Here is a 20928-nt window from a genome sequence, read left to right as displayed (position 1 = left end):
TTCCCTTAAGATAAATATTGACATTTATATTTTTGCATATTCAAAATTTGCCCAAGCAATAAGAGAGAAATGATTCCTGATACTTGAAATCTAGACAACTACCTGAGAACAATGTGATCATGGATGTTAAGAGAAAATCTACAAATATCCCTTTAATAAACCAGAATAATCATAATTTTATTCTAAATACATATCACTAGACTTAGAAATATTGTAGCATTCATGACTCACTTAAGAAAAGTTGGAGATTGTTACAGAAATCACTGCTGATAAAAATATAAAAATACAGACAACAACTCACTATGGGATGTGTCTGAGACAAAACTACACCTAAGTCTCTGGGTACATCACTGAAGAGTGAGTGGGGAGAGAGAATGTAAGAACCAGAGGAATAGGAAGGCTTTTGTGAAATTGCCTCCTAGAAATGAGAGGAAATCTAGAACAATGTGTACCTCAACAAGCAGCTAAATAAACAAGATTTGAACAAGAAGGTCCGTAATCATCAAAGCAGGAAACAGAAATCTCAAGGGGCCTCATGAAAAACAATAACACACACACACACAAACACACACAGAGGGAGAGAGAGAAAGAGAGCGTCACAGATTTGAGGGGCAGTGGGACAGGCCTTGAGAAAGGTCTAAGGGAGGGAATAAAAGGGGAAGGTGATGTAAATTTATTTAAATATTACAGCCAAAATAAAAGGAACACCACCGAAAGCCCTATGACATCATCTAGGTGTCTTCCAGATAAATTAGAGCTAGCGCCTTGCTACAGAAGAAAGTCCCAGCCTTTGAGGACCTTCACCTTGAAGTGCAAAGAAAACAATGAACAAAGCTGCTTCAGAGGGATGCGGCAGAAAATGTGGGTGGGAATACGAAGACTGACACATAAAAATAGATATGAGGACAATTCACTGAATAACACCATTCATCTATCTTTGGGTCAAAATGTTCACTGGAGAAAAAGTACAGTTTAATGATAAAAGCCAATAGTGCCAGAATCAAGTTCCCACACTTCAAATCCTGTCTCTTCATCAAGCAAGGTGTAGTTGTTTGTAAATCATTATTTTGAGCCTGTTGATGGCGGCACTCACAGCACTTGTGATACAGAGGCAGTCATATCTTTATGAGTTCTGGGCCAGCCTGGTCTACAGAGCTAATTCCAGGACAGCTAGGTCGGTTACACAGATATACCCTGTTTTGAAAAGTAAACAACAACAAAAAATTACACTGTAAGTAGAGTAGCTATATGTACTGTTTATGATGATAAAACAGAAAATTACAAATGAAATATATAACACCTAGAATACCATGATGATAATGTCAAAAAAAATCTCAATGGTGATGTTCATAGTAGATTATATAGTATATGCCAGGCTCTGCAGGTTTTAACTTGGTATTTCAAAATAGATTATTCCATTGCCAACTTGGTTGCCTCTCAGAACCTGAAGTTTAGACCCTGTTGCTGAAGATAGTAAAACTTCAGGTGCAGAACTTACAGGACGGGCTCATAATATCTGAAGATAGTATGTAAGCTATCAAGAGAGAAAGGCAATTAGTTTCCCTACACAACTGGAAAGCCTATGAACCAAACTGATGACTGCAATGGCAAGATATCTCCAAGGCTGCCATAGTGACACTTAGAATTTGGAAGTAAGTAAAGGTCATCTAATTGTACTGGAGTCCCACTCAATAAGAGGGAATTCATGCCTAGTGCTGTTCACCTAACAATCTAACCATGATTTTGCGGCCATGGACCCCAGAGGAGGACATATTCCTGCCATTTTCCTAAACCAGTATAATTTACTGATAACTGTGTTTCTCACCTTTAATCAAAGAAGCATCTCTTTATAGCAGACTAAAAAAAATTCAGGAGTGTTCAATGGGTCAAATTACAGAAAAGAATTGACTGAAGTTTCCAATGTCTAGTGATACATCTACAACATGAAACCTACTCCAAAAATTCAGGGAAAATCATTTAAGAGGTGTAGAGATATTGTAAACAACAGAGTCAGGATATTTCCCATGAAGTAGTGTTTTTATACATGACAGAGGAGCTGTACACATTATATGATCTAGAATGCAGTCTTCTAAATTAAATCTGCAGAACCACAATCCCAGTCCCTGGCATGACAATGGATATCACACATGTCTGCACCAACAGATAAAGAGCTGTGAGCCAGCAGTCAATGCCAGCTAGGAGAAGGACATTAAGTCTTCTCTTCTCAGGGATAACTTCCCTGATATGTTACCCAAACACAAGTGGTGAGCCATAACCACACACATAGACAAACAGAACTAAATGGACTCCGAAATCTGTATTTTTATATGTATGTGTTTGTGTGGGGTGTGTGTGTGTGTGTGTGTGTGTGTGTGTGCGTGTGTATAAAACAATAATATTTAAAGAAGAAGCAGTTATGAATTTTAAGAAAAGTTGAGAAGGAAAAAGGAAGAGTGGAAATGATACAAATATAGCATTCACATACTTAGAACAACCTAAATATAAAAAAATTAAAAGGAAAATGTGTAGCATTTTTCAATGTGGTATTATATTTATATTGCAAATATATTTTTGAAACACAATTGTCATATTCCTCAAAATGCTGTAAGTGCTAAGAGAATGATGTTGTAATCCAGGCATGTGAGGAAATAATCCAAGTTTTGTGAGTGAAGTACTATAGGTAGCAGAAGCCAAGATTGGCTAAATAGTTAATGTTACAGCATGAGAAACATTTCTGGCTTTTAAACAGTTGTCTTAATATTATTCTAAAAACTATAGCCTTTTTCTCAATAAAAGTATCTGGATGTAGATGATAAAATTTGTTGTAAAGGGTTTAGGAAAATCAATTTATTTAATGCAAAAGTTTTTCTTAGTTGGGAAATTAGTCGAATTAACCAAATTTTAAAAATAGAGTACAATAATGAGAAATAGCTGATATTTGAATATAATTGTGAGACACTGACTTAAGTAAGTTATATTTTATGTTCTGTTTGTCTTGAAAACAACCCTTTGGAGAAGTATTGTATTCACTTTATAGATGAGAAAACAGAGGCAAACAGAGGTTAAAACAATCTGTTTAAGTGACGAAGAGAACATGGATTTAAAACAGATTGTATTGCTTCGTAGTTTATGCACTAAACTCCCATGTGCAGAGTCACACAATAAAGTAGTGTTCGCTGTATGAGGACTCAGACAGCCGCTAAAATCTGAAGAGACTGTAAAGACTCTTATAAGCAGACTCTCTCAGAAGCATTAAAAAAAAAAAAAAATCAAGTCGAAACAGTTTCAAAACAATGCACATACAGCAGACAGAGTCTAACTTCACACTCTGTTCTTTTCAGGTACCCTTGCCTTTTGTTTCAGAGACAAGCTCATTAGCAAGGTGTTCACATATGTAGTGTTCCTGCTAATCAACATGTATCAGAGATCATCCTCCTCTTTCTCTTCAATGCAAAATTTCCTGGTTTTCCAATGGTGTCTGGGCTTCTAACAGGTTCTCATGTTTGCATGGCAAGCAATACACATATTACTTTATTTCTCTAGCCACTCAATCTTCGTATCCTTCTTATCTACATAATCAATACTGTACTTGGAGTAGATTCTGAAATCTCTAGGCCAAGGACACTTCCTGCCTCCTTTAGTTAGCATCTTAATCTATACACTGATACAAAAACACTCGGGACTGAGTGATTTGTGAGAAAAGATTTACTTCTTATGGATTGTGAAAGAGTACTTGGTGTTTCCAGTGTCTGCTAGGATGGCACTCTGCTTCGAGGATGACTCATTTGGGTGGAGTGGGGAAGCTCTGTCTTCACATAGAGAAAGCTGGAAAGTAGGAGACCCAACATTGCTTCAAGTTCGCTTCATATGGGCCTCTTTTACAAGTGAGTAATCCACAGAGAGAGCCATGCCCCCCCAGAGACACAGCAGTTGTCCCAAACAGCCACTTCCATGGAATGGACCAAATTCCCTTGCTGACACACTTGGCCAGCAGCCAGCTGGGGTTGCCCAGCATCTTTCGGTATAGGGCGGTCTCTGTGCTTCGCTGTGGAGCTTGCTTCTTTACCTGCTTGGAGAACTCTGCGTGGATCATCTTGTTGGAAGGTTCCAGCTTTAGAGCAGCACTCAGGATGGGGATGGCGTCACTACATTCACCTTGCTGAGCCAGCACCTTGCCCTTGCAGAACAGTGCCTTGATGTTGTCAAGCTGGTGCTCCAGCACCTGCCTGCAGAAATGCAAGGTAGTGGTCCAGCTTCAGCTGCGATGTTGCAAGGTTGTTCAGACATTTGTAGCAGCTGCTCCTCTTCCGCACAGGTCATGTCCACTTTGGCGCTGGAGGTAATGGTCTTGATGGCCAGGTCATAGGAGTTGGCAGCCAACATAAAGTCAGCACGCTGTTAGTGGGCATTGCCACACTCCTGCTTGCGGTTGGCCAGAGCCACACGCTCCTGCCCATTAAGCATCTCCAGGTCGGGTCCATCCTCTGATGTCTTCAGGGTTACTGTGGTCATTGCTGCCAGAAACTGACTGCCTCAAGCACACCTGGATCCTGACCTGTGCTCCCCAATTCCCCCAGGCTCCCTATCCACTGACCTCCCTGGCCAAGCTGCCTCCTCCTGGATTGGGGAATCAAGGATTAAAGCAGGAAGGACACAGGCCCTGAAGGGAGGCATGGGTTACTGTCCAGAGGGGGGGGGGGGGGGGGGGGCTGTTCCTCTAGACCCAGTTGTCTTTGTCCCATCTCTGCCCTCTGGGGTCACGTCTCATTTTCCTTCAGTAGGCCTGAGGGCAGCCCTTACTACTATTCCTGCCCATCTGCCCCCTGCCCTCACAGTGAATGAAATAAAGCCTCACCTTGCACCGCCCCCCAAAAAAAAACAAGTGAGTAAGTGAGCAATCCTTGTGTTCTAGATACTCCACCTTTAAATAGCACTATTTTGTCAATATTAGAATATTGAAAGGAAGACATTCAAATTCCTGCAACATGGAACTGGTCATTTCCTTCCGAGAAAGTGTCAAAGATAACATGTCACATGGCTTCCTATGATTATGAATAACTTTATTGCAAGTTCTATTTCCCACAAGAGCAGAGGCCCTGTTGATTTTTATATTGCACTATCATTCCAGTGTCTGATCCACAATAAATGTTTCACAAATATGTGATGTATGAACTGACATCAGGCCACACATCCACACTGTGCGTAAGAAAATGCCAATAAAAACTATTAATTAAAATTACCAAAAGCAATTGTTCTATGTAAAAGTTATTCACACATGGTATGTCTTCATAGCCACATTTTTAAGGTAGAGCTATAATGCAAAACATAAAACTAATAATAACACATTAATAAACTAAATCCTATCAATATGAGAAGTCTAAGGATGATTAAGTATCTGTGGTTATCACTTATATCTGTTTAGTCATTTTGATCTGATGACTTTTTAAATGTATTGATATATTGCTTGTCAAATCTTACATGACTTAGAAATCATGTAGAAATGTAGGTCAATGTACAATCAGACCCTTAAAAAACAAGAAGACAAGCACACAAATAAAAATCCCAGTGCTGTTAATACTGACCACTGATTTCCATTTAAATCTTACTGGAAATATCTTGTAAAGTGAATCTCTGAGATAGAGAGGCTTAGGCAAATCTATTTACCATACTCTATTTACCATATCAAACAACATATTAACATGTTAGTGAGATATGACATAAATAAAAAGCCTTTCACTTCCTTATGGAAATAATCTCTTCCTAATTGTTACACTATAGAGTAAACATTTTTCCCTTCTAAATAAGAGCAAGCCCAGGCTATTATATCTCCATCAGCAGCCTGATGAGACATTAAAATTTCAGCTTTCTCCCCTGACTATTGTGTTTCAAATCGTAGAATGCTTCATTCTGTCAAACTTTGATGTTAAAATTAACTGAAGTTACTAGGGAGGCTTCTTTTCCTCTCTCTCTCTCTCTCTCTCTCTCTCTCTCTCTCTCTCTCTCTCTCTTTTTCAGATTTTGAGTGGTTTGTTTATGTCTGGGTACTTTCTGGTGACTAGGTGCCTGCTGTTTGGCTAGGCTTTCCACTCCAAATAATGCACTCTCAGAGGGATGACCTCCAATTGGGATATCTGATTCTTTTCTTCATTTTACCTAGTTAATCTTCCCAACAGTAATTTTAAAATGAAAAACATAATAAAGTGCCATCCTAAGGATGGCAGGTTCTCACATTTATCCTTATTCTATCATGGACTATAACATAATACTTAAATTTTAAATGGGATTTCTCCAGGAAAATCAAGTAGTTAAAGCTGAAAAGTCAACAAAAGAAAATCGTGAAAATGGTTTGGAAAGTCTTAATCAATTTGAAAGAAAATGTTGTGTCCAAAGAAACAGGCATGGACAATAATTTCAATGAAACCATTTTTATATTCGTGCTAAGTTTTCACCTGCCCCCAGGGACTCTTTTGTCAGAAGAGACCGTTGTTTGATTTAAGGAAGGCACTGGAAAAGTAAGTCATTCTTTACTGTATGATGGCTCTGCTCATCCACAGAATAAAGTGTTCCTAGGGCAAAAAGGAAGAACAAACTGGCTTCTAACAATGAACATTTTTTATATCTTCGCCAAACGAACATTTTTTGAACAATAGAGTTAAATATTAGGTTTCTCAATAGCTTATTTTTAAAACACCACAGATACGAACTGGCTACATTAGTTCTACCTTGTCATAGAGGCCATAAAATGTGGTTTTAAAGATACTTAATTTGAAGGAAAACAGTGCTTATTTTAATATTAAACAGCTCTGTAATTCTCCCAGTCTGTCTCTCTTTCTCTTTTTTCCCTTTCCTACTCCTCTCTCTTTCCTTCATCAAATTGATTAAGTAAGATAGTAAGAAGATCTGTTCATTGGATTGATTATTTAGTATATTTGACCCCTGACACTAGAAGCTAATGAAAGACAAAAAAGTAAAGTTAAAGAACTCCCCCCCACTTGAAATAAAGGACAGTCTGACCTGGAATTTGCTAACTTCCACTCACAAGGCCCTGAGATAGCAGGATACCAAGAATTCACACTGACCCTCCTTTCCGTGAGTCAGCAGGTGGTAAATAGGGTCCTCAAGAAACAAAGAGATAGTTGTACCTCCGGTTTGCCCAGACAAGATTAATTAGCACACCCTTAGGTCCTAAGGTCTGTTGACCCTAATAGAGAGACCATTGGGCCTCAAAGGGTCAAGTACTCAATGGACTGAGGGTCACACCCCTCCCTAAGCTTATGGGTTTAGCCTTTAAAAACACCTGTGCCCAGGGGGTGGGGCTTCTCTCTAGCCTGCATGCTGGAGGAGCCTGTTTGTGCAAAGGTTTCCTGTTCATTAAAGCCTCTTCAGTGTTGCAGCAACTGGATTGGACATTGAGTTCTTGGGGGTACCGACCGAAACTGGGAGACTCCTCATTCTGAGGGTCTTACACTAAATTTGATTTATGTTTATAGGTATTTTAATTCACATATGTCTGTTAAAGACTCTCGTAGCTTGCCAATTAATCACTGAAGAGCTTTTCTATATGTATGCACGATAGCATTATATTTTCCCTTTAAAAGCTTAAGGTGAAATTATTTCAGACACAAAAATGTCACTTATATGTGCTACCTTTATAGTAACAAAATATAATTTTAAGCAAGTATTGCAAATATCATACACTGACCTTAAATTTCTGAAGCTATTTGAAAGTTGCACTTGAGTTATTTGACTTCTTACATTTCATGAATACTTTATATAACCATATTTCCTAAACACTTTTTTTTTTGTAAATTTTCTACTTAATATCAAACCCTATTCTCTAAATACACTCTTTATTTTCTGGTAGATGAAAAATAAGCTACTTGTTACTTGTTATTCAACGTTAGACTACTAGAGTGTACATTTTTTCTACTGAAATTGATAATCAACAATTGTTTTTGATCCAGTTACTTACTCGGAAGTATCATTAACAGGGAATCATAAATTGATAGATTTGTCAATTCAAATGCTTTCTTTTCTGTCATTGGAGTGTGGGAAGCCACAGCCCCAAGATGGCACCTGGCTGGATGCCAGGTATTCTGAGCTTAGCTGTAAACAAGCCTTATTTGGAAGTGCTTGATAGATCTGGTGGGCTTCCTCCTTATGTGGCCTATCCACGATTGCCAGGTGGCATGAGCTTACTGGGCAGTGAGCACATATTTAAGGGCTTGCTGGGGCTGGGGGAGGCAGAAGCTGATGTACAAGGTTCCTGAGTAAACTGCTTGAAGAAGAGTCGTGGTCATGTTTCCTTGCTGGCCGAGGTAGATGCGACGTTGGAGGGCAATAATTTTGCATGAAATATCTTTAAAATACTATTAAGTCAAGATTATTTACAATATTTCTTGTACCTGGTAAGAGAATCCTTAATTTAATTGAAAATTTTTGGACTATAGGAAACACAGTGTTGTCTTCCATTTCTGGACTCAGGCTCCATGAACCTTTGGCACAAGCTTCACTTGACTCGATTCCAAGAGATTGCAATGCCACCTATTTGTGTCCCTAGCTCCCAACAACATTATGAGATGTTTTCAGACCTAAGTACTTTTCACCTCACATCTTACATCATTACAATTATATTCCTATGTGTGGCAGGAAATATCACTCATATTTAAATTTTGGACTGCTTGAGATATTTTACAAAGACCAAAGAAAATTGCCTAGGAAGCCTTAAGTGTGGTCCTCATGTTTTCAAATCAGCAAACATTGGCATTTTTGTTATTAAAATACATTTAATTGGGATTAGGATGTTATCTTTTCAAATTAGTAAAGCTTTCCTGGGGGCTAGGAATAGGGCCCAGTTGTTAGCATGCACAAAAACACGTGTTTTTGAAGTCCCTTTTGCAAATCATCCTTCCAACTCCACAAGCAAAAGATTAGGGGCTTATGCTGGGTTAGTGTTGGTAGACCTTGATTAAACTACTTGCAATCTATTCATAATTTTTATGTCTAAATCCAAAGTAATCTCTGGCCTTTAATGGGGAGCCTTTTATAGATGGTTGTTAGATATAAACTGGGTCAAATTTGCCTAAACATCTTTCTGGATTCCTCTAAAATATAAGAAAATCTGATAATCATCACAAGTAAAATTGTAAGAATGGTTTTTACTTATCATTCCCTAACTTTTATAAATTATCAGTATAGATGGGACACAAATATTAGGTAGACACAAAAATTGTGAATGAAAAATATACCTATAAAAGCATTCAATAAAGAATTACAGCTTGCCTAAAGTCTAATTAATAAAGCAAAGAGAATAGTAGATGTAGTAACTCAGTTATAGCAACATAAGTGAAAATCTGAAGTTAAAATTAAGTGATACATAAGCCTATCATCCTAATACGATTTCTGTCATTTAAAATGAAATATTAGACACTCCAAAGCTGTATATGTACTTTTGGTAATTAATCTTAAGGGATTATATCAGATGAAGAATTTAGTATTATTCATTCACTGATGTGTTCATTTTAATATTAATGTTAATTTATTGCAATAAAATGAATAATAAATTATTTGTGCAAGTGTTTGGAGCTGAAAAATCTATTTATGAGTCCTATAATGAAATAAGTAGACTTTCTGCTCCTAGGAAAGTTATTTTCTTTTTTTACAAGTGAATTTATTTACTTGTTTGTCATTTCGTTATTTTAGAGTTTGCTTATTTATTATGTGAGTTCTTCTACCGAAGATAAAGCTCCAGACAAAATTTTCTTCAATAATATTGATAATATCTTAGAGAAACATTGAAATAGTAACACAAACAATGTAAATAATGAGGTAAATAGATTCTTACCTTTATACAATATATTTCTTTGGTAACATGGAGGGGACATGTAATTGTTCCAAATGAATATTAAAATAAATTCATAGAAGAATGGACAAATAGATATTAATCTCTATCATTATCTAGTATCCTTCTGTGTCTGACTACCTATCTATCTACCTATTGGTGTACCAGCCATATCTATCTATCTATCTATCTATCTATCTATCTATCTATCTATCTATCATCATCTATCACTTGTCTGATATTGGTGTATATATAGTTATTGGTGTAGATATAATCAGATATATGTATGAGTGAGAGAGCCTGAATTCTTAGGTCAGCTCTCTGAGAAAATTTATACAGCAAGAAATAAAATGTATCCCGTGTCTTGTAGGATTAATGAAACTACAGTAGGTGTTCATTCCCCTGGATCAACTGTTAATTGCTTCAAGAAGCCCAAATACACTAATTATTCCTTCTTTCCTTCCTGCTTTACTGACCTTTATCTCTCATCTTGTCCTATGGTCACCAAGACTTGCTTTTAGTTTTGTGTATGGAGAAGCAAAGCCTTTAGAGCCACATGCCCCCCCCACACACACCCTTCCATTGCCAAACCACTCTCTCTAGTTTCTTGCCATCTTTCACTTAGACTTTTATAATTACCTCATTCCAGGATAATCAATCTTCTTTATTGCGGCTAGAAGGCTTTTCCTAAAAGATATTTCTGCTTGTATTATTCCCTTGCTATAATAAAAATAAATAAATAAATAAAACAAAAGCATTCCACAATCTTCCATTGCCTTCAGGGAGAATTCTAAGACATCTTGTCTGTCCTAGCATACTGCTCATCAGGTGACTCTGACACTGACTTGTCTACTTTGTCTCGCTTTCTGCTTTTCCCTTTCCTCAAAGTATTACTGCTATTATTATTATTTATTAATATGCCCTGGTTTGCAAGGCCTCTGACCCCCATAGGCAGAATGAGTTGAGTCCTCAGATTACAGTTATTTTTTTTTCCTTGAATGAAATTGTTATGGCATGGAGTTAATTTTGAATACAAATATCTAAAGCCAGATGTAGTGTTTTATTTACTTTTGATTCCTCAATATTTGCATCAACTCTAGGCTCATGGCTTACCATTCTGAAAGTGCATTTTAAAGTGAAATAGGTAATAAATTAATTGATGATGATTGTAAACAGACTCACAAAGAGAAATGTTGGCAAATCAAAAAATACTCATTGGAAATCAGAATTTTTAACAACACATCTATAAATATCTGGTTTGCTTTTGGGTCTTTTAAAGTTAAGAGTGTTTTCAAGTCCACTAGAAGATTTTTAGTACACATATTTATCAAATTATACTCTTTAGCAATAACATTTTATTGACAATAGGGTTTAAATCAGAGTAAGGAATGTTTACATAACTAACCTTTGCTATTTTGAATATATGAGTTCATGTGTCTATTATTTTCAATAAGCCATTAAAACAATCCAGGGTACATTTTATTATTGCATTTTTCATTCCTAGGGTACGTTATGAGTTACAATCCCAGAGGCAAAGTGCTTGAACTGCTCAAATTATGTATTATCAGATCAATAAAACATACTCTGAAGTATCTTAATCATATAATATGTCTCCTATGTTTTATTAAAAGGAAAAGAGTTATTAATCTAGAAAAAAAGTTGATATTTCAGAATCCTGTCAGTTTCCTCTTTCTTATTTCAAGCAGGGGATACAGGAAAAGTGATGGAGATGCCATTCTGTAAATATGTTTCTCATACTGGTTAATGAATAAAGCACTGTTGGCCAATAGGAAAGCAAGATAGGTGGGACTAGGAGACAAGGAGGATTCAAGGAAGGGAGGAGTGAAGATGGAGAGACAGAGAGAGCAGAATGCCAGAGGCCTCTCTCTTCGTTAAAATGAGACCACGTGGAAATACTTAGATTAATAGAAATGGGTTAATACTTAAGACAGAGCTAGCCGATAAGAAACTAGTACCTGGCCATCAGCATTATACCTAATACAGCGTCTCAGTGTATTATTTGGGGTTGGTGCTGTGGTGGGATTAGGCTGGTAGGGGAAAAACTACTCCTTACAGAAAACAGTAGCTCTTTATTGCAGGAGATGTGCACAGAAATGATGAATTATTCTTTTCATTAACTTCAAGTGTTTCTTTTTTTTAAAAGTTTCTGCAGAAAGACAACCTATGTCCATACAAGCACTTAAATATTTTGATTTGGTAATTCTACATTGTTTTAATGGTTACTCATTTGAAAACATCTTAAATTATATAGGTAATTTTTGTAAAAATAGATGCTTTGTTAATTTATTTATGTGATGTTTTTAAATAGGCCTCCCGTTAGGTTCTACTTACAGTTTTTTTTTTTTCCTCAGCACTATGATAGATTCTTCTTTAACATGTACTTAGCAATGCTTTCAGGAAGCCATATTGTGTTTTGATCATATCTATCTATCACCTCTATCTCTTTCTCCCCAGTCCATTTCAGTTCACACCAGCTTTGTGTGTTAATAATGTTTTTAAACCTATCAAGACCCATCAGTGCAGCCCACATACTCAGGTTTTAGGCAATCATGGAGAACTTACAAGGGGCTATACCCTTAAATAAAGCTAATTCTTCTTATCCTGGAAGCTATCATATCAATTACCTACAATACTGCCTTAGCTGGGGCTGCGACTTTGTGCCTATACTAGAACCCATTCTGAAATTTTTGTCTGGTTTGAGCCTGTGCAGTTCGTGTGCATGTGGCCACAGTTCCCATGTGTTCATATATGTGACTGCCATCTTGTTTCTGAAAAACTCTTTCCTTAAAGTCGCCAACCACCTGTGGCACTAAATTTTTGTTTTTTTTTTTAATTAATTTATTTATTTTTATTTAATTTTATATAACAAAGTCCAATTAAATGAAAACAAACATTTATACACAATATTTGGGAATTTGGGCGTCGTTCTTTCCAAACTACTTCCTGCTGGTAAGGGGCGCTGTCTTGGGGGATTCGAAGAAGATTCAGATATCCTAGCTGTTTTTTACAGTAATCCTCGAACATGAGGAAAGCTGTGATACGGATGGCCCAGTTAGAGCTGTGACCACTGTAGTCACTTATTTTATGTATCCCTGGCTTACTCATCATCTACTGCAAAACCCTGCTTCTTTTTGAGCTTTGAGAGATATGTTAATATATAGGTAATGATGACAAGTCATTAGGAGCCAGTTTAAATCCATGTCCCTAATAAAATCGTGGACAGCTGGGGTCAATGATCTCTCTAGCCACATATTTATTCTTGGTTTCCCCAATTTGTGTCACAAATAGGATTTGTCTCATGGAGCAAGTCTGAAAGATAATCAGGGAGTGATTGGTTGATCCCAAGATATTTATACATGCTGATATTGAAACTGGGCAAACTGTGTATATTTAGCAGTCAGGTTGTTACTGTAGATTGTATGGTTCACAGCTGGATAAGATTGATACCACTTTTATTTCCCTGACGGCATGCATGGCACTTCCCAGATCTTTGAAAAACAGTCATCAGGAAGAACATTTGTACACCACGCTAAAACGTGGATATTAATCACAGATAGTATAATAAAAAATAGAAGTTGAGTCTTGCTGTAATATAAACAAGTATCACTAACGTTTTGTTCTTATCACAAAACCAGTAAAAGCAAGAAGACTGACTTTTCGTTATTTTCATGAACGCCATATTCATTGATGAACAATAGCAAAAGCAGGATTTAACCCCCCCCCCCTCACAAACACACACATGCACACTTAAACAAAAAAAAATAAACAAAAATAAACGAATTTGGTCTTCTGGATACTACCTTCCTTACAGACATCTTATAAAATATAAACTATTTATTGTACTTTATAATTTAGGATTGAATGTCCCTTCTTTAAAGAAGATATTAGGCACGGGCTTTCTGCATCCACAGATGTGCTTCATTTTGAACTGTGTCTTCAAGCAGAGTGGAGGGCACACCTCTAGTTTTTGAGGAAAAGTTTTCAGTTAAATGTGATATCATTCATTGAGGTTAATCTAATAACACTAGTTTGGTAAATTTGGCACAGATTAGGCATCATCCTCTAGTATACTAAGGCATTCCTAGGTATCCTAGTTAACACTATTTTTATGAACAAATTACTTTTATGATATGATTACTAATGTGGGGAAAGTCAGTAAACATAATGCTAGAAATGCTAATTCACTTCCATGGACACAGTGTCCTATATGTAGAACACTTAACTGCCAAGATGAGTTAGCTCCTGTGTTTAAGATATATTTGTGTAATTTTCACTTCTCTTAAATGAAATGGGAATTATGAGGGCTGGCATGTTTAAAGACAATGTTTAAAGTCTCTGTTTCAAGCAGCTTTGCATACAGAGGCACAGAAATAAGGAACACAAAAAATAGGACACTCAAATATTCATGCTGAGATATAACAGAAAGAGACATGGGGAAATCTGGGAACAAAATATTGCATTATGCTATGACAGAGCAGTAGAAAATGTTGTTCAGATTACCCAGAACATGGGCAAAGGTAAACAGGAAGGAATTCTGAATGGATGCACTGACAGTTGATACTGGGTTGTCTGTAAGTTGGACTTCATAGTCTACTTTTTCTTTTAAAACATTTGCGTACATACATACATATGTATTTAGTGTGTGTGTGTGTGTGTGTGTGTGTTTGTGCATGTTTGTGTTTGTGCATGTGTATTTTTGAGCACATGCCAGGTTGTGCCCATACCAGATGTTAGTGTAGAGACTGGAGGACATTTGGTAGGAGTAATTTCTCTCCTTCCACCATCTCAACACGCATGTCAACATGCCTTGCTCAGAGTAGTCTTCTTCACTGAGTCACCTCATCAGTCATTGCTCTTCCCATCACCCACCACTATCCTGCTGCTTCTCTTTTCTTTTATGAGTCAACAGGTTGAATAGCTATTTCCTGACACTTCAAACGATCCCCACAAGGAAGAAGAAACTGTATGTGTGGGCAATACTATTAGTTGGTTCTATTAAACTAGACTACATCTTAATGGACGAGGTAGCAAAGAGAATATGTGTGTATCTGTTGTTAGGATTTCAACGTTCAAAATTTGAATTCTATAATTTAAGCTAAATGATGCAAAGTTGATAGTAATTACACATTATGAATACATGGATGTTCAAGGAAATGACTAGAAATATGTGATGTCTAATACTTTGAAGTATAATAAATGGCAGTCTGTAGAAAATGATGAAACCAGTGAAGATATTTGTCATTAAGCTCCCTTTCAAATCTGCGTAAAGAACAGAAATCAGGTTCCATTTTGGAAGATTATAAAATAATATGAGGCGATAAAGCTACATGTTTGTATTACACTGTTCTATTCCCTCTAAATATGCAAATGAATAGTTGCACTTCAAGTAAAACATAAAATATTTTATTATGTAGTCATAAAATTTTTTAGTTAGACTATAAAGACATTTCTGTGCATTGTCTTGTCTCCCTGCGTCTAGAACATTCATCAAAAATATAATAAAGATAATACCTAGAGAATGAATGAAAATGAGCAAGGAAGGCCTCATTGTACAATGATAAATACAAACAAAAAGTGTATCACAAGACCACTGAAGACCATTCATATTTTATGTGAGCATCATCATTATCTAAGAAAAGTTTTTTTTTCAGATTTCATTGTAAGTTTCATATCCATTAAGTAATAATTCCCTTTATGTCCCGCATCACAAACCCTGTATATCTATCATTCCTTCTTCTCTTCCATCTCTCCCTCGCCTTGCTTACCCTCTTCTTGGTTTTGTGTTCTCTTCCATTCTTGTACCAGGGTATCATTTGTAGTTTCAAATGAACATGTATTCCTTCTTCCTCAGACTCCCATCATGGTTCCCTGCTTTCTCTCTCTATGAATTCTACTGTTTTAATGAATTCATAGAAGAGTTCCCAAAGGTAGGAAATGTACTTCACACTGACCATGGTGTGTAAAGCTCAGCCTGGTTGGAGCATGTTCTTCAGTGTTTTACCTTAATCATAATGTTAGCAAAACTTGCTTCATATTCATCTGCTTCAGTTATTTAATTATTTTCAATTCTTGATTATTTCAAAGAATGTCAATAAGAACATGGGCATAGGCATGAAAATATCTCTTTGAGAAAATATTTTTTCCCTTTTATGGACATGGTCCCACTCTATAGCTCTTGCTGGCCTGAAACACTCTATGTAGACTAAACTGGCCTCTATCTTACAGAGATCTACCTAATTCTGACTCCAGAGTGCTGAGAATAGAGGCAAGAGGCAAGTGTTACCAGACCCTGACACCAGTTTTTGTTGGTGTATATTCCTAGATACAGGAGAGCTTAATCAAATGATAATTAGGTGCTTATTTATTTGAGGGGTCACAATGGAATAGAATTGTGGTTAACTTCTAGTGATTAAAAATGACAGCAATGTGTTGAAGGTCTACATTACACTTGAAATTGGATTTTTAACAGTAGGGATTTGAGTTCTCTTGAATTCTCTATACCTTTGATTTGTGTAATGCAATTACTGAAAATACACTTGTGATTTATTTAAGTTATTAACATTCTTTTTAAATTCAAAATTTGATTAAGAAAAAAAAGGGGCTACAAGAAAGAATTCAGCAGTATTATTTTATGCAAAAATTATATGCTTGAGCATTGAGGATGACCATTACTGCTAAGTATACAAAGAAGTTGTGGATATGATGACTTAGAGAAAGTTGTACCAATAAAGATTAAGTTAATGCATTTAAGATTTTTTTTTACTGTAAAGGGCAATGAAAACTAATTGATTAGTAAGAGCATAGATAATATAAAACTATTAAAATCTGAAATAACTTGAATGATAAGTTTTGTTGACTGTTAGACTTGCAAGTAACATTGCAGAGAAAAAAATTATACGTAGTCCAAAAATGAAGGCACAGGATTATGCAAGACTAAAGTTGGTGATGAAGACTTACAAAAGTTATTAGTATAGTTTGAAATTAGATCCAAAGAATTTAAGTTATCAATACTTAATATATTAGTGTTAATTTGTATGTAGGGGTCTTTGAGGCATAATCATGGACTTTATTCTCTGTGGTAACTTTACTGTTTTATTTATAATTTCTAGAAATTTTTATTTTCTAGTTTAATTTTTGAGACTCATTTGTGAGCACATTTTTCAGACCTTCTTCTCCCTTCTCCAACCTCTTCTGTTCTGTGCCTCTCTGGAATTCAAGTTTTTAAATTATATGTCTCATGTGTACACATATCTCCTATTGATTCCATTTAGATTTTCGTATATACATTTTTGATTGTTCACTTGTGATTGAATAACCTATGTTGAGCTTGTACCTGGAAAAGAATGAACCATTCTCTCTCAGAAGCCATATGTTGCCAGTAGTTATTCTTTCAAAAATATGGACTTTTAGTTTTCTCCTATCCATTCTTGCTAGTAAAGTACGGTTGTCTTTGTTCTAGTCTTGACATACTGACCCTTGGTATGTTCTAATAATTTTACATGGTCTTCTATGACAATCCCTGGTCTTTAGGTTTAGGGTTGAGATATAGATGTATCATTTGGTTGTGGGAATACCACAATCAGTTGCTCTTTGCACATATATACACAAACACACATACAAACATATGTGTGTGTCTCTTTCTGTGTGTGTTTTTATAGACAAAAATTTCCATGTATATGTATATACGATACTAAAATATTTATATTTATTATATAAGTATTTTAGTAAGTGTAACAAAAATTTCCTTTATGGTCTTCCATGTATCTTTAGTGTTATTTATCCTTCTTCCCTTTTTAAACTTCTTTATTTCCCTGACTTTCCCTTCCCAGTTAAATCCTCACTGGATTTCCCTCCTTCTATAGACTCTGTATCCAACTATCGATCTTTCACTTGCTCATTATCTCCACCTACCTCATAGGCCCATTCTGCAGCCCAGCAAGTTATATGCTGATAGTTCACTCCTCAAATCTATTCCATTAAAATTTTTCTTTTAAAATTCTAATGGATCAACTTAATACAATTTTGATCAAGTTTCCTGCATATAATTTGTCATCTGCATTCCTACTTTATATAAATCAGTTTAAATATATGCATAATGTTATGATTAGTACATATCTTATGTCACATACCAGGCACTATAATGAATTTCTGTCTCTTCCCTAATCTCCTTCAGATACAAAATAAGTACAGTTGTCTGAATGAATTCATTTCTGTTTGGAATCACAGAATGATCTTCAGCTCACAACAATGACAATACATGACCTTCTCAGAAATAATGAAAATGCACATCTGCCTCTAATGCTCATTGAATCCTTTTTCTTATTAGTTCTTGTTAAATATAGTTATAGACATATATCCCTAAATGTGCATTTCATGTATATGTGTGCTAATTGTAGCTATCTAAATTAAAAGTGATATATATATACATGTATACACACACACACACACACATATATATATATATATATATATATATCATTCTACCTTTACTAGAACTATGAAAAATGTAAACTATCATTGTTTATATTTTTATATTTGCATTTATAAATAATTCCATGAGCTACATTTGCAAAACAGCTGAGAGATGAAACACAGCATAGATCTATTTAACCAGTGTTCACTGACACTGTTTGTAAACGTTGTCAGTTTGATGTTTTATCCAGAATGTGTTGGAAAATATTAAGTTAATAGATTCAATAACAAGCCCATTATTGCTTGAGTTTTACTGAGATTTCCACAGCACTAAAGATCATAGCTGAGGAACAGAATGGGAGAAAAGTAGACCATCCATTTGCTAGAGCACTTAATGATATTTTATTGCATTATTTATCAAATGCTGTGGATGTTATTTGTAGCTGCAAGCTTGACCTCAGCTAATCATAATTTGATAAATGTGTACATAACAAAGGCTCTGAAACAAAATGCCCTACTGTTACACGAAGCAGGAACATGAGCTGTTATAGTGAAATTCAATGTGGTTTGTAGATATTAATGCTGAGACATTTATGCACAAGTTAGAATTGATGTTTATAGTCCAGACACAGCTGCCGAAATGCCATTCTCCTCCAATATAAATATTCAAATCGTCTGTCTTAGATGAGTCCTGCTAAGCAATTTTCTAAATCAGCAGAAAGACTATAACAATGATGTATTATTAATATGTTAGAGTTTTCATTGTCTCAGGAAGACAAGAAACACCAGAAGCCTTTTGTAATGTTATTTAAGGCCTTATATATACTTAGATTTGAATATATCTACTTATGCATATATATATATATATATATACTATCATTACCAAAAAGATTCTGAACTGTGCTTTCTAGCATGAGAACATGGTTAATTTTCTAAAGATTTAGCTGAGTTCACTCCTTAAGTTTTTTTTCTTCATATGTTAAAACAATATTAGTGACAAAAGGTAAAATTTTAAAACAATAATGTAACTTTAGTGCATACTACAGCTATCCAACAATCGTGTGACTTAGTTTATACTATTTGTCAGACAACTCTGAAACAAAATAAGAAGTAGCTCAAAACCAAGAGTTATTTGCACTGATTTTGTGAATTAAGCCTAGTGATTAATAAGTACTCTAGCTTCATTTCTAAGTAAAGATTCATCATTTCCCTGCAGTATGTCATCATTGCAAATTACAAAATGAATCACAACTAATATCCTATTATCAAATTATCATATTCAACAACGGATGTTATGTAACACTGACATATTTTCAACCCAGATTTTCTGAAAATCGCGTGTCCCATGTGAATATTTGGTGATGAATTAACTACTGTAAATGAAATCTTAGATGTATCTCTTCACCCTTTCAGAATGCAGCATATGTCAGCATATCAGTATTCGTGGTAGCTCCCTTTTTAATTGCTTTGGTCATATCAAACTTCGTATACAATGAATACAACATATGTGAAGTGTGAGTTACAGTCTTCTATGTAGGATACTGTTGAAAGGATGTTCATCCTCCTAGCTTTATGTTCACACCAGTTCCAAATACAATTCACAGTACAGACTTGCACTCCCAGTGAATGTGTAGAACCTAGTTCAGGTAACCCGGAACAAGAAATAGAGACAAGTGAAACATATCTTTGCTAAAAATTCTAACATTTATAGCGCTAGTGGAAGAGTTGACCATTCACCTACTGAGAGTTGAAATTGGTTTGCTGTCCAAAATTACTAATCTATAATTCATACATACACAAACAAATCCCGTGTGTGTCTTACAGCAATACTATAGTTAGAAACTATGATATGCCTTTCTGCAATCCTACTAATAAGAAACATTTTTCTTTAACTTGTGTATGTGTGTTTGTACAATTGTGTGGTCTATGCCTGTATGCATATATGTGTGTGTTTGCAGAGACCAGTGGACAATATCAGGTATCTTCCTTCATCAAGATGTACCTTGTTTGAAAAGGCAAGGAATCCCATTGAACTGCTTACTGTCTTGGTTATGCTGTCAGGAGTCAGAGTCCTGAGATCTGACTTTCCTAGTCTGGTGCTGGGTTACCAGTATGTGCCAGTGTGTTCAGGCGTTGACATGTTATTTAAGATTTGAAGTCAGATTTGAAGTTTACATAAAAAACACTCTACCTACTGAGTTGCCTCCTTGACCCTAAGACATGGCATATAAATAAATATATATATATATATATATATATATATATATATAATATATATATGCCACCATAGTAAAAAAAAATGAGTTTATTTTCGTATTGCATAAAATATAATTAGAAACAAATATGCAAAGTAGTTTTGGGAAATAGGAATAACACACATTCATTTTTTACTATTTTAACTTCATTTACATTTTCTAAACAATATAATTTTTATCATACCATACTTATATAGTAGATATAAGTTCATTTCTATAAAAAAATATATATATAATGTCTACAAAAAATGGCTAACATTTAAGATGCCAGTTTCAACAGCAGAGTTGAGTCACTGAATATTCCCAAAATATTCCCAAAATATATTTAGTGCACTTTGTGTTTTAATGAATTAAGGAATACATAGATTCCATCTATAACTTTCAGTTTTCACTTATAGA

The sequence above is a fragment of the Phodopus roborovskii genome, unplaced genomic scaffold, assembly GCF_943737965.1.
Source record: "Phodopus roborovskii unplaced genomic scaffold, PHOROB, whole genome shotgun sequence".
Classification (NCBI taxonomy): domain Eukaryota; kingdom Metazoa; phylum Chordata; class Mammalia; order Rodentia; family Cricetidae; genus Phodopus; species Phodopus roborovskii.
Note: the sequence above shows the minus strand (reverse complement) of the source record.